Below are 10,624 nucleotides of genomic sequence, written 5' to 3' on the forward strand. Positions count from 1 at the left end.
CTCCATTTAGCACAGGTACCGGTCGAGTGGCACAGATCTCTCAAATGTAAATAAATTGTGACAACGGAACACCGCAAAACTCCCAAAAAAATTCAAATAATCTGATTAAACTATATTGAAAAAACATACATTACGATGATATGGTCACATGTATCAAACAAAATTCGACACGGAGATAGTTTTCATCCATAACGCCAGCAAAACAGTACACAATCGCAGCTCCAACTCGTGCGAATCAGCAAACCGGAAGTTGTCGGTCACGCCAAAGAAATAGGTCTTATTTCACGTCAGTACCAGATAAACAAAGAATTTCTCCTCTGACGTCTTCTTGACACCCAGAGGAAGGCGAATGAGGTGTGTTTCGGGTCATAGGGGGCACGACCATATATAGGCAGAGCTTTGAAGCCAGCATAACACATCTTGATTTTATGTTCTTGGTCATGGAAAGTGCTGTGAAATGACTTCTGTATCACTCAGAGACAAAATTGAAACGGTTTTAGAAACTAGAGATTGTTTTCTTTCCAATGGTATTATTTATATGCATGTAGTAAGAGCAATAATTGAATAAGAGGCAGTTTAATCTGTTGAGCAAATTATGCTAATGGGAAAATAGCACCCCCTGTATTCTCAAGAAGTTAAGAAATGCTGCTAAAGGTTCTACCGATAAAACGAATAATAAAGCTGATAAAGGACACCCCTGTCTCACAGATCTCTCAAGAATAAAAGAATCGGTTAAAACCCCATTACATTTCACCCTACTTTTTGCCTTCTTATATAATAATTTTATCCATCCTATTATTCTATTACCAAAACCATATTTATCCATTACCCTAAACATAAAATCATGTTCCACCCTATCAAAAGCTTTATTTAAATCTATGCTTAAAACAATTCCCCCCATCTTATCATGATTCATTTTATTTATCACATCTCTAATTGTATTAATTGTATCCGCAATATCTCTACCAGGCACACTATAATTCTGTGTAGGTGCTATAATATCATTTAAAACTTGCTTCATTCTATTTGCCAGTATCTTTGCTAAAATCTTATAATCCGAATTTAATAAACTAATTGGCCTATAATTCTCCAATTTTAATTTACTCCCCTTATTTTTATATAAAATCGTTATCAGCCCTGTCACCATAGATTCAGAAATACTATCATTATCCTCCATATATTGATAAACTTCCAATAAAATAGGTGCTAAAAAACTGGCATATATTTTATAAAACTCTGCAATTATTCCATCTACTCCAGGACTCTTATTTACTTGTAAACCCTTAATCGCATCTTTAACTTCAGTCAATGTTATCTTCCCATCACACATTTGTTTATCCTCTACATTAATTTGCACATCCACACTATCCAATATCTCCTTTACACACCCCTCATCCACCTCCCCTTTCTTAAATAAATCCTTATAAAAATTCTGCACTGTTTCTAAAACCTCTACATAATCATTGACAACTTCACCCTTTATATTTTCGATCTCTCTAATATATGTTCTCCTCTGTTTATTCTTCTCTAAACCAAGAAAAAATGAAGTACATTTCTCCCCCTCCAAAACATACTTTGCCTTACTTCTTATAATTGCACCCTTACACTTATCTATTTCATATTTAGTCAATTGTGCTTTTAATTCCAAAAACTTTCCTATATTATAATTAGGTTCACTGTCACACTTCCTCATTTCTTTATCCAATTTAGCCCTCAACTCATTTTCTTCTCTTTTCATCCTACCTCTCTTTTTCCTTGCATATCCTATACTAAAAACTTTTATTTTTTCCTTAACCTTATCCCACCATGAACACTTATCATTCTCTTTCTGCTTATCCTCCATTTCACATGCTATCAAAGATTTAAGTTGTTTCCCATATTCCTCATCTCCCAAATACCCTGCATTCATACACCATATTCCACCCCCTGTTCTTTCCTTATCTAATCCCACTGAAAATGTTAAACCTGCATGATCACTAAAAGTTGTAAAAACATACTTAATATCTTTCATAAAATTCCTTAAACCTTCTTTTACTAAAACCAGATCTATCCTCGTTTGTTTCAAATCCCCTAAAACCACCTGCCTTCTAGAAAATTCTCTTTTTTCTGGATTTTCCTCTCTCCATATATCAATTATTCCTTTTTCTAACATCATCTTCTTTAAAACCCCCCTAGATACATCACTTCTAAAAATAGCTCCTCTTGTCATATCCAGTCTATCCATTTTAACATTAAAATCCCCAACTACAATACAGTTTCCCTCACACCATTTCCCTATTTCTAAAAATAAATCTTTGCGCTCTATTTCAGTATTAGGCGCATAAATATTTATAATTCTAAAAACCATACTCATATATTCAAAATCTACAATTAAAATCCTCCCATTATTATCATTATATATCTGTTTCACATTATCCACCACATCCCTCCTCAATAAAATAGCAACCCCACTTGAATTCCCTCTGCCGTTGTTTACATAAATAAAATCCCTCCATATTTTTTTAACTTCTAAAACACATACATTATCCCAGTGCGTCTCTTGAATACATAAAATATCTGACTTCTTCATTTTTATTATTCTATTAAATTTTCCCATTGTCCTCAATCCATTTGCATTTATTGACATTATATTTACCATTCTAATAAATAATAAAATGATAAAATATAATTTCATTTTCCTCTACCTGTTATCCAGTTTCTTTCCTCTTCCACCCTTTCTCTCCCCCTCTTCCCGCCGCTTTCCTCTTCCTGTATCCTTCCCTCGTTCTTTCAATCTTTTCTCCATCCTCCGTATCCGATATCTCTTCCAAGTCCATGTTTTCCAGCCAACTCACCCTCTTGACATCCACATCCGTTGTACTCCCCGTATTCATCTCCGCTTCTTGTATAGTCGTTGTGCTCCCCGTGCTCATCACCGTCTCTGGTATTGTCATCAACTCCATAACCCCCTCCATTTCTTCACCCCCCGAGCTACTTGTTAGTGCTGTGCCTTCCCCCAAAACCTGTGAGTCCCCCGTGCTTCCCCCCATTCCACTCCCCCCCTCCTCCTGAAAACTCCCTCTTCTTACTTCTGAGTCCATACTGCTCCCAATTTCATTTATCTTCTGGTCCTTCTTCCTTCTTCCTTCCTCCGTCTCTCCACCCTCCACCACGTCCTCTCCTCCATCTTCTTCTCCTTCTTTCGACAATACAACTGCTTCCTCGAATAGTGTTTGACTCCCCTCTCCAGCCCTAACCTCTCCACAGTTGCACTCCGCCACTCTCTTTCTGCATCCACCACAAAAATTCCTTTCCTTCTCTCCATCACATTCCCTCGCATAGTGTCCTTGATTGCCACACTTAAAACACTTAAATTCCGGGCAGTCTTTAACTATGTGCCCGGGTTGAATACACATACGACACACTCTGACCTGTTTGTCATGGATGACTCTGAAATATTCTGCTCCCTCCAACGTCTCAATTCTTGTAGAATAAGGTAATGATGTCACTTTTTCTGTGAACTTGACCTTGCAGAAACGTGTCCCGTCAACCACCTCTGTTCCTGGCCAAACTCTCCTCCTTATCTCCGAGACAGCCGCCACTCCCCAGCTACTCAGCTTGCCCAGTATCACACCGTCTTCTACATATACTGGGAGATTCATGAACGACACCACCACTTCCTTCACATTAATATCTCTCGCCAGAATCTTTGTATCCTTTATTCTTAATCCATCCATTAGACGTTCTTTTCCTTTTTCATTTCTCATCGTAATTTCGTACTTCTTCTCCCCTTTCATTCGGCATCCCACCACCTCTCCACACACCTCCTTAATTGCTCTTAGTAGTTCCATTGTCGTCACCTTGTCTTCTCCTTCCAACTCAATTGCCACCGTGTATTCCTTGCCATATTTCATTTCTTCTTTATCTTCATTTTTCTTCCGTTGCGCCTTTTCGTTGTCTTTGTCCATTCCGTTTGTCTTTTCCATGTTGTCCGTCATAGTAAAAAAATGAATCCAAAAAACTCTCCCCCAAGCAGAAAAACTGCAAGGGGGAAGACTAACCAAACTTAAAACTATTCAACTGAAGAAAATAATAAATTATATTGCAAAAACCAATTAATTAACAAAAATAGCTCTCGAGCAAACACTCTCCAGCAAACACTCACTCACAGCTCAGACACTCGCACCTGTCGTCACTTCTCCAATCAGGAAATGCGCATTCAGGCTGGTATGGCCGTAAGCGAAGGTACATCTCTTGGTACACCATATAAAGTCAAAGTGAGTCTGATAAACAGACATTGCATTCTCACCAATTAGATAAGCAGCTTGAACTTTGGCTCACTCAAAAAGTGGAAGAAATTACATATACTGTAGCCATCACTTTTTAGCACAGATAGTTGGATGAAATACAAACAAACCTTGCTAACATTTCAAAGCGAGGGCACATATTTCAGCCTTGTGGGAAAAAACGGACAAATACAATGACTTCTGACAAATACATCATCAGCAACAGTTTCCCATGCAGCTATCCTACTAGCCACAATAAATACACAAAAGCTCTGGATGTTGAAAACCTATTGCATTGTTCTGTGCTAAGGAGGAACGCATGTATGGACAATTTCATATTGGAAGCGCATGGGGCGCGTATGACACATCATGACCGGGGGGGGGTTAGAGTGGCTTCTCAACTATCTCTTGATTGAAGTACCAGCGTGGCATAAATACAATGCTGCATTTCGCAACATAATGTTTAGACAAAATGCCAACAATGTTTTGCTACAAACAAATGTTTCCACCTTTCGATTGGTCCACAAAGTCTCTTTCACAACTGACTTCAAAGATCTCCATAAGCACAGTCGGTTGACTCAAGTCATCCTTAAGCCTGCCGCCAAGCAACGGTTTATCATTAACAAAGATATCAGGGTAAAGCGCAAACGACCACTACCATAAATTTTGCATTCGAGATTCCCACATTTGGAAAATTCAAAAGGGGTCAGCCCAGCCAGAGTGGAATGGCTGAGCCCCACACTGGGTCAACCACCTTCTTGATCACAGTATCTCTTCTGCTTAGTGGAGGGCAAGTCTCTCCAGTGCCAACATTTTCCGCTAACGGGAACCACTTTTTGTTGTGATAATATCATATCACATCGACCTGCGTTAAATGCCGTTTAGGAATGCACTTGCACACAGAGTGGTGAAAAAGTAGTTTATTTTGTTTACTAGATTATATCAGTGAACCACTAGATTCCCATCATGCAACACTGTCGAAAAAATCACCAATTACTTTTTAATATCTTAACCTATCTGATATCACAAATGTTTGCGATATGACGAAATACAATCACATTCAGACACACACACACACACAGACAAATGCATGAAACCAATTGATTTATTATCGATAACATCTCAGATTCTCTTGTGCTTTTGATTTACTCCATAAAAGAAGGGTTGTAATTCCAACATGGAAAACACAGGGCCATCAGACACCAGTCCAGTTCCACTCCTCACCAGCATTATTTCCTTTGATCATTTGAACAGGGCGAGGGAGCACAGAGCACACACAAGCTGCATTCAGTAACAATATTCTTATTTGTCTTATGCAATAAAAGGCAGTTGCTCCCTGACAACACAAGGAACTTTGATCGTATTAAAAGGGCAGGGGAGACTAGCCCATAGAAGCTGCATTTAGTCAATTCAGCATCAAATGCTTACTACAAGGCAGTGTTGCTGATGAAATAATGCCACACCCCCTAGTGGACAAAAGGCTTACAGCACCTGGTATTCCCAGGCGGTCTCCCATCCAAGTACTAACCAGGCCCGACCCTGCTTAGCTTCCGAGATCAGACGAGATCGGGCATATTCAGGCTGGTATGGCCGTAAGCGAAGGTACATCTCTTGGTACACCATATAAAGTCAAAGTGAGTCTGATAAACAGACATTGCATTCTCACCAATTAGATAAGCAGCTTGAACTTTGGCTCACTCAAAAAGTGGAAGAAATTACATATACTGTAGCCATCACTTTTTAGCACAGATAGTTGGATGAAATACAAACAAACCTTGCTAACATTTCAAAGCGAGGGCACATATTTCAGCCTTGTGGGAAAAAACGGACAAATACAATGACTTCTGACAAATACATCATCAGCAACAGTTTCCCATGCAGCTATCCTACTAGCCACAATAAATACACAAAAGCTCTGGATGTTGAAAACCTATTGCATTGTTCTGTGCTAAGGAGGAACGCATGTATGGACAATTTCATATTGGAAGCGCATGGGGCGCGTATGACACATCATGACCGGGGGGGGGTTAGAGTGGCTTCTCAACTATCTCTTGATTGAAGTACCAGCGTGGCATAAATACAATGCTGCATTTCGCAACATAATGTTTAGACAAAATGCCAACAATGTTTTGCTACAAACAAATGTTTCCACCTTTCGATTGGTCCACAAAGTCTCTTCACAACTGACTTCAAAGATCTCCATAAGCACAGTCGGTTGACTCAAGTCATCCTTAAGCCTGCCGCCAAGCAACGGTTTATCATTAACAAAGATATCAGGGTAAAGCGCAAACGACACTACATAAATTTTGCAAACGACCACTACATAATTTTGCATTCGAGATTCCCACATTTGGAAAATTCAAAAGGGGTCAGCCCAGCCAGAGTGGAATGGCTGAGCCCCACACTGGGTCAACCACCTTCTTGATCACAGTATCTCTTCTGCTTAGTGGAGGGCAAGTCTCTCCAGTGCCAACATTTTCCGCTAACGGGAACCACTTTTTGTTGTGATAATATCATATCACATCGACCTGCGTTAAATGCCGTTTAGGAATGCACTTGCACACAGAGTGGTGAAAAAGTAGTTTATTTTGTTTACTAGATTATATCAGTGAACCACTAGATTCCCATCATGCAACACTGTCGAAAAAATCACCAATTACTTTTTAATATCTTAACCTATCTGATATCACAAATGTTTGCGATATGACGAAATACAATCACATTCAGACACACACACACACACACAGACAAATGCATGAAACCAATTGATTTATTATCGATAACATCTCAGATTCTCTTGTGCTTTTGATTTACTCCATAAAAGAAGGGTTGTAATTCCAACATGGAAAACACAGGGCCATCAGACACCAGTCCAGTTCCACTCCTCACCAGCATTATTTCCTTTGATCATTTGAACAGGGCGAGGGAGCACAGAGCACACACAAGCTGCATTCAGTAACAATATTCTTATTTGTCTTATAAATAAAAGGCAGTTGCTCCCTGACAACACAAGGAACTTTGATCGTATTAAAAGGGCAGGGGAGACTAGCCCATAGAAGCTGCATTTAGTCAATTCAGCATCAAATGCTTACTACAAGGCAGTGTTGCTGATGAAATAATGCCACACCCCCTAGTGGACAAAAGGCTTACAGCACCTGGTATTCCCAGGCGGTCTCCCATCCAAGTACTAACCAGGCCCGACCCTGCTTAGCTTCCGAGATCAGACGAGATCGGGCATATTCAGGCTGGTATGGCCGTAAGCGAAGGTACATCTCTTGGTACACCATATAAAGTCAAAGTGAGTCTGATAAACAGACATTGCATTCTCACCAATTAGATAAGCAGCTTGAACTTTGGCTCACTCAAAAAGTGGAAGAAATTACATATACTGTAGCCATCACTTTTTAGCACAGATAGTTGGATGAAATACAAACAAACCTTGCTAACATTTCTAAAGCGAGGGCACATATTTCAGCCTTGTGGGAAAAAACGGACAAATACAATGACTTCTGACAAATACATCATCAGCAACAGTTTCCCATGCAGCTATCCTACTAGCCACAATAAATACACAAAAGCTCTGGATGTTGAAAACCTATTGCATTGTTCTGTGCTAAGGAGGAACGCATGTATGGACAATTTCATATTGGAAGCGCATGGGGCGCGTATGACACATCATGACCGGGGGGGGTTAGAGTGGCTTCTCAACTATCTCTTGATTGAAGTACCAGCGTGGCATAAATACAATGCTGCATTTCGCAACATAATGTTTCGACAAAATGCCAACAATGTTTTGCTACAAACAAATGTTTCCACCTTTCGATTGGTCCACAAAGTCTCTTTCACAACTGACTTCAAAGATCTCCATAAGCACAGTCGGTTGACTCAAGTCATCCTTAAGCCTGCCGCCAAGCAACGGTTTATCATTAACAAAGATATCAGGGTAAAGCGCAAACGACCACTACCATAAATTTTGCATTCGAGATTCCCACATTTGGAAAATTCAAAAGGGGTCAGCCCAGCCAGAGTGGAATGGCTGAGCCCCACACTGGGTCAACCACCTTCTTGATCACAGTATCTCTTCTGCTTAGTGGAGGGCAAGTCTCTCCAGTGCCAACATTTTCCGCTAACGGGAACCACTTTTTGTTGTGATAATATCATATCACATCGACCTGCGTTAAATGCCGTTTAGGAATGCACTTGCACACAGAGTGGTGAAAAAGTAGTTTATTTTGTTTACTAGATTATATCAGTGAACCACTAGATTCCCATCATGCAACACTGTCGAAAAAATCACCAATTACTTTTTAATATCTTAACCTATCTGATATCACAAATGTTTGCGATATGACGAAATACAATCACATTCAGACACACACACACACACAGACAAATGCATGAAACCAATTGATTTATTATCGATAACATCTCAGATTCTCTTGTGCTTTTGATTTACTCCATAAAAGAAGGGTTGTAATTCCAACATGGAAAACACAGGGCCATCAGACACCAGTCCAGTTCCACTCCTCACCAGCATTATTTCCTTTGATCATTTGAACAGGGCGAGGGAGCACAGAGCACACACAAGCTGCATTCAGTAACAATATTCTTATTTGTCTTATGCATAAAAGGCAGTTGCTCCCTGACAACACAAGGAACTTTGATCGTATTAAAAGGGCAGGGGAGACTAGCCCATAGAAGCTGCATTTAGTCAATTCAGCATCAAATGCTTACTACAAGGCAGTGTTGCTGATGAAATAATGCCACACCCCCTAGTGGACAAAAGGCTTACAGCACCTGGTATTCCCAGGCGGTCTCCCATCCAAGTACTAACCAGGCCCGACCCTGCTTAGCTTCCGAGATCAGACGAGATCGGGCATATTCAGGCTGGTATGGCCGTAAGCGAAGGTAACATCTCTTGGTACACCATATAAAGTCAAAGTGAGTCTGATAAACAGACATTGCATTCTCACCAATTAGATAAGCAGCTTGAACTTTGGCTCACTCAAAAAGTGGAAGAAATTACATATACTGTAGCCATCACTTTTTAGCACAGATAGTTGGATGAAATACAAACAAACCTTGCTAACATTTCAAAGCGAGGGCACATATTTCAGCCTTGTGGGAAAAAACGGACAAATACAATGACTTCTGACAAATACATCATCAGCAACAGTTTCCCATGCAGCTATCCTACTAGCCACAATAAATACACAAAAGCTCTGGATGTTGAAAACCTATTGCATTGTTCTGTGCTAAGGAGGAACGCATGTATGGACAATTTCATATTGGAAGCGCATGGGGCGCGTATGACACATCATGACCGGGGGGGGTTAGAGTGGCTTCTCAACTATCTCTTGATTGAAGTACCAGCGTGGCATAAATACAATGCTGCATTTCGCAACATAATGTTTAGACAAAATGCCAACAATGTTTTGCTACAAACAAATGTTTCCACCTTTCGATTGGTCCACAAAGTCTCTTTCACAACTGACTTCAAAGATCTTCCATAAGCACAGTCGGTTGACTCAAGTCATCCTTAAGCCTGCCGCCAAGCAACGGTTTATCATTAACAAAGATATCAGGGTAAAGCGCAAACGACCACTACCATAAATTTTGCATTCGAGATTCCCACATTTGGAAAATTCAAGAGGGGTCAGCCCAGCCAGAGTGGAATGGCTGAGCCCCACACTGGGTCAACCAACTTCTTGATCACAGTATCTCTGCTGCTTAGTGGAGGGCAAGTCTCTCCAGTGCCAACATTTTCCGCTAACGGGAACCACTTTTTGTTGTGATAATATCATATCACATCGACCTGCGTTAAATGCCGTTTAGGAATGCACTTGCACACCAGAGTGGTGAAAAAGTAGTTTATTTTGTTTACTAGATTATATCAGTGAACCACTAGATTCCCATCATGCAACACTGTCGAAAAAATCACCAATTACTTTTTAATATCTTAACCTATCTGATATCACAATGTTTGCGATATGACGAAATACAATCACATTCAGACACCCACACACACACCCCAGACAAATGCATGAAACCAATTGATTATTATCGATAACATCTCAGATTCTATTGTGCTTTTGATTTACTCCATAAAAAGGGTTGTAATTCCAACATGGAAAACACAGGGCCATCAGACACCAGTCCAGTTCCACTCCTCACCAGCATTATTTCCTTTGATCATTTGAACAGGGCGAGGAGCACAGAGCACACACAAGCTGCATTCAGTAACAATATTCTTATTTGTTCTATAAATAAAAGGCAGTGCTCCTGACAACACAAGGAACTTTGATCGTATTAAAAGGGCAGGGGAGACTAGCCCATAGAAGCTGCATTTAGTCAATTCA

General features: G+C 40.1%; 4 non-coding genes and 3 pseudogenes across 4 annotated transcripts; all 7 read right to left on the reverse strand.

Moving 5' to 3' along the window:
• Positions 1–4,902: 4,902 nt before the first annotated feature.
• On the reverse strand, positions 4,903–5,052 carry LOC120041129 (annotated as a pseudogene).
• Positions 5,053–5,744: 692 nt separating this feature from the next.
• Positions 5,745–5,863, reverse strand: LOC120041124. Its single transcript, XR_005475835.1, has one exon. It is a non-coding gene; the product is annotated as a 5S ribosomal RNA (ribosomal RNA).
• A 690-nt stretch (positions 5,864–6,553) lies between these two features.
• Positions 6,554–6,715, reverse strand: LOC120041126. Its single transcript, XR_005475836.1, has one exon. It is a non-coding gene; the product is annotated as a U1 spliceosomal RNA (small nuclear RNA).
• A 693-nt stretch (positions 6,716–7,408) lies between these two features.
• Positions 7,409–7,527, reverse strand: LOC120041127. The gene has a single exon (XR_005475837.1). It is a non-coding gene; the product is annotated as a 5S ribosomal RNA (ribosomal RNA).
• Positions 7,528–8,209: 682 nt separating this feature from the next.
• LOC120041130 lies at positions 8,210–8,359 on the reverse strand (annotated as a pseudogene).
• A 691-nt stretch (positions 8,360–9,050) lies between these two features.
• Positions 9,051–9,169, reverse strand: LOC120041128. Its single transcript, XR_005475838.1, has one exon. It is a non-coding gene; the product is annotated as a 5S ribosomal RNA (ribosomal RNA).
• A 683-nt stretch (positions 9,170–9,852) lies between these two features.
• LOC120041125 lies at positions 9,853–10,002 on the reverse strand (annotated as a pseudogene).
• Positions 10,003–10,624: the final 622 nt, after the last annotated feature.

The sequence above is a fragment of the Salvelinus namaycush genome, unplaced genomic scaffold, assembly GCF_016432855.1.
Source record: "Salvelinus namaycush isolate Seneca unplaced genomic scaffold, SaNama_1.0 Scaffold4077, whole genome shotgun sequence".
NCBI lineage: Eukaryota > Metazoa > Chordata > Actinopteri > Salmoniformes > Salmonidae > Salvelinus > Salvelinus namaycush.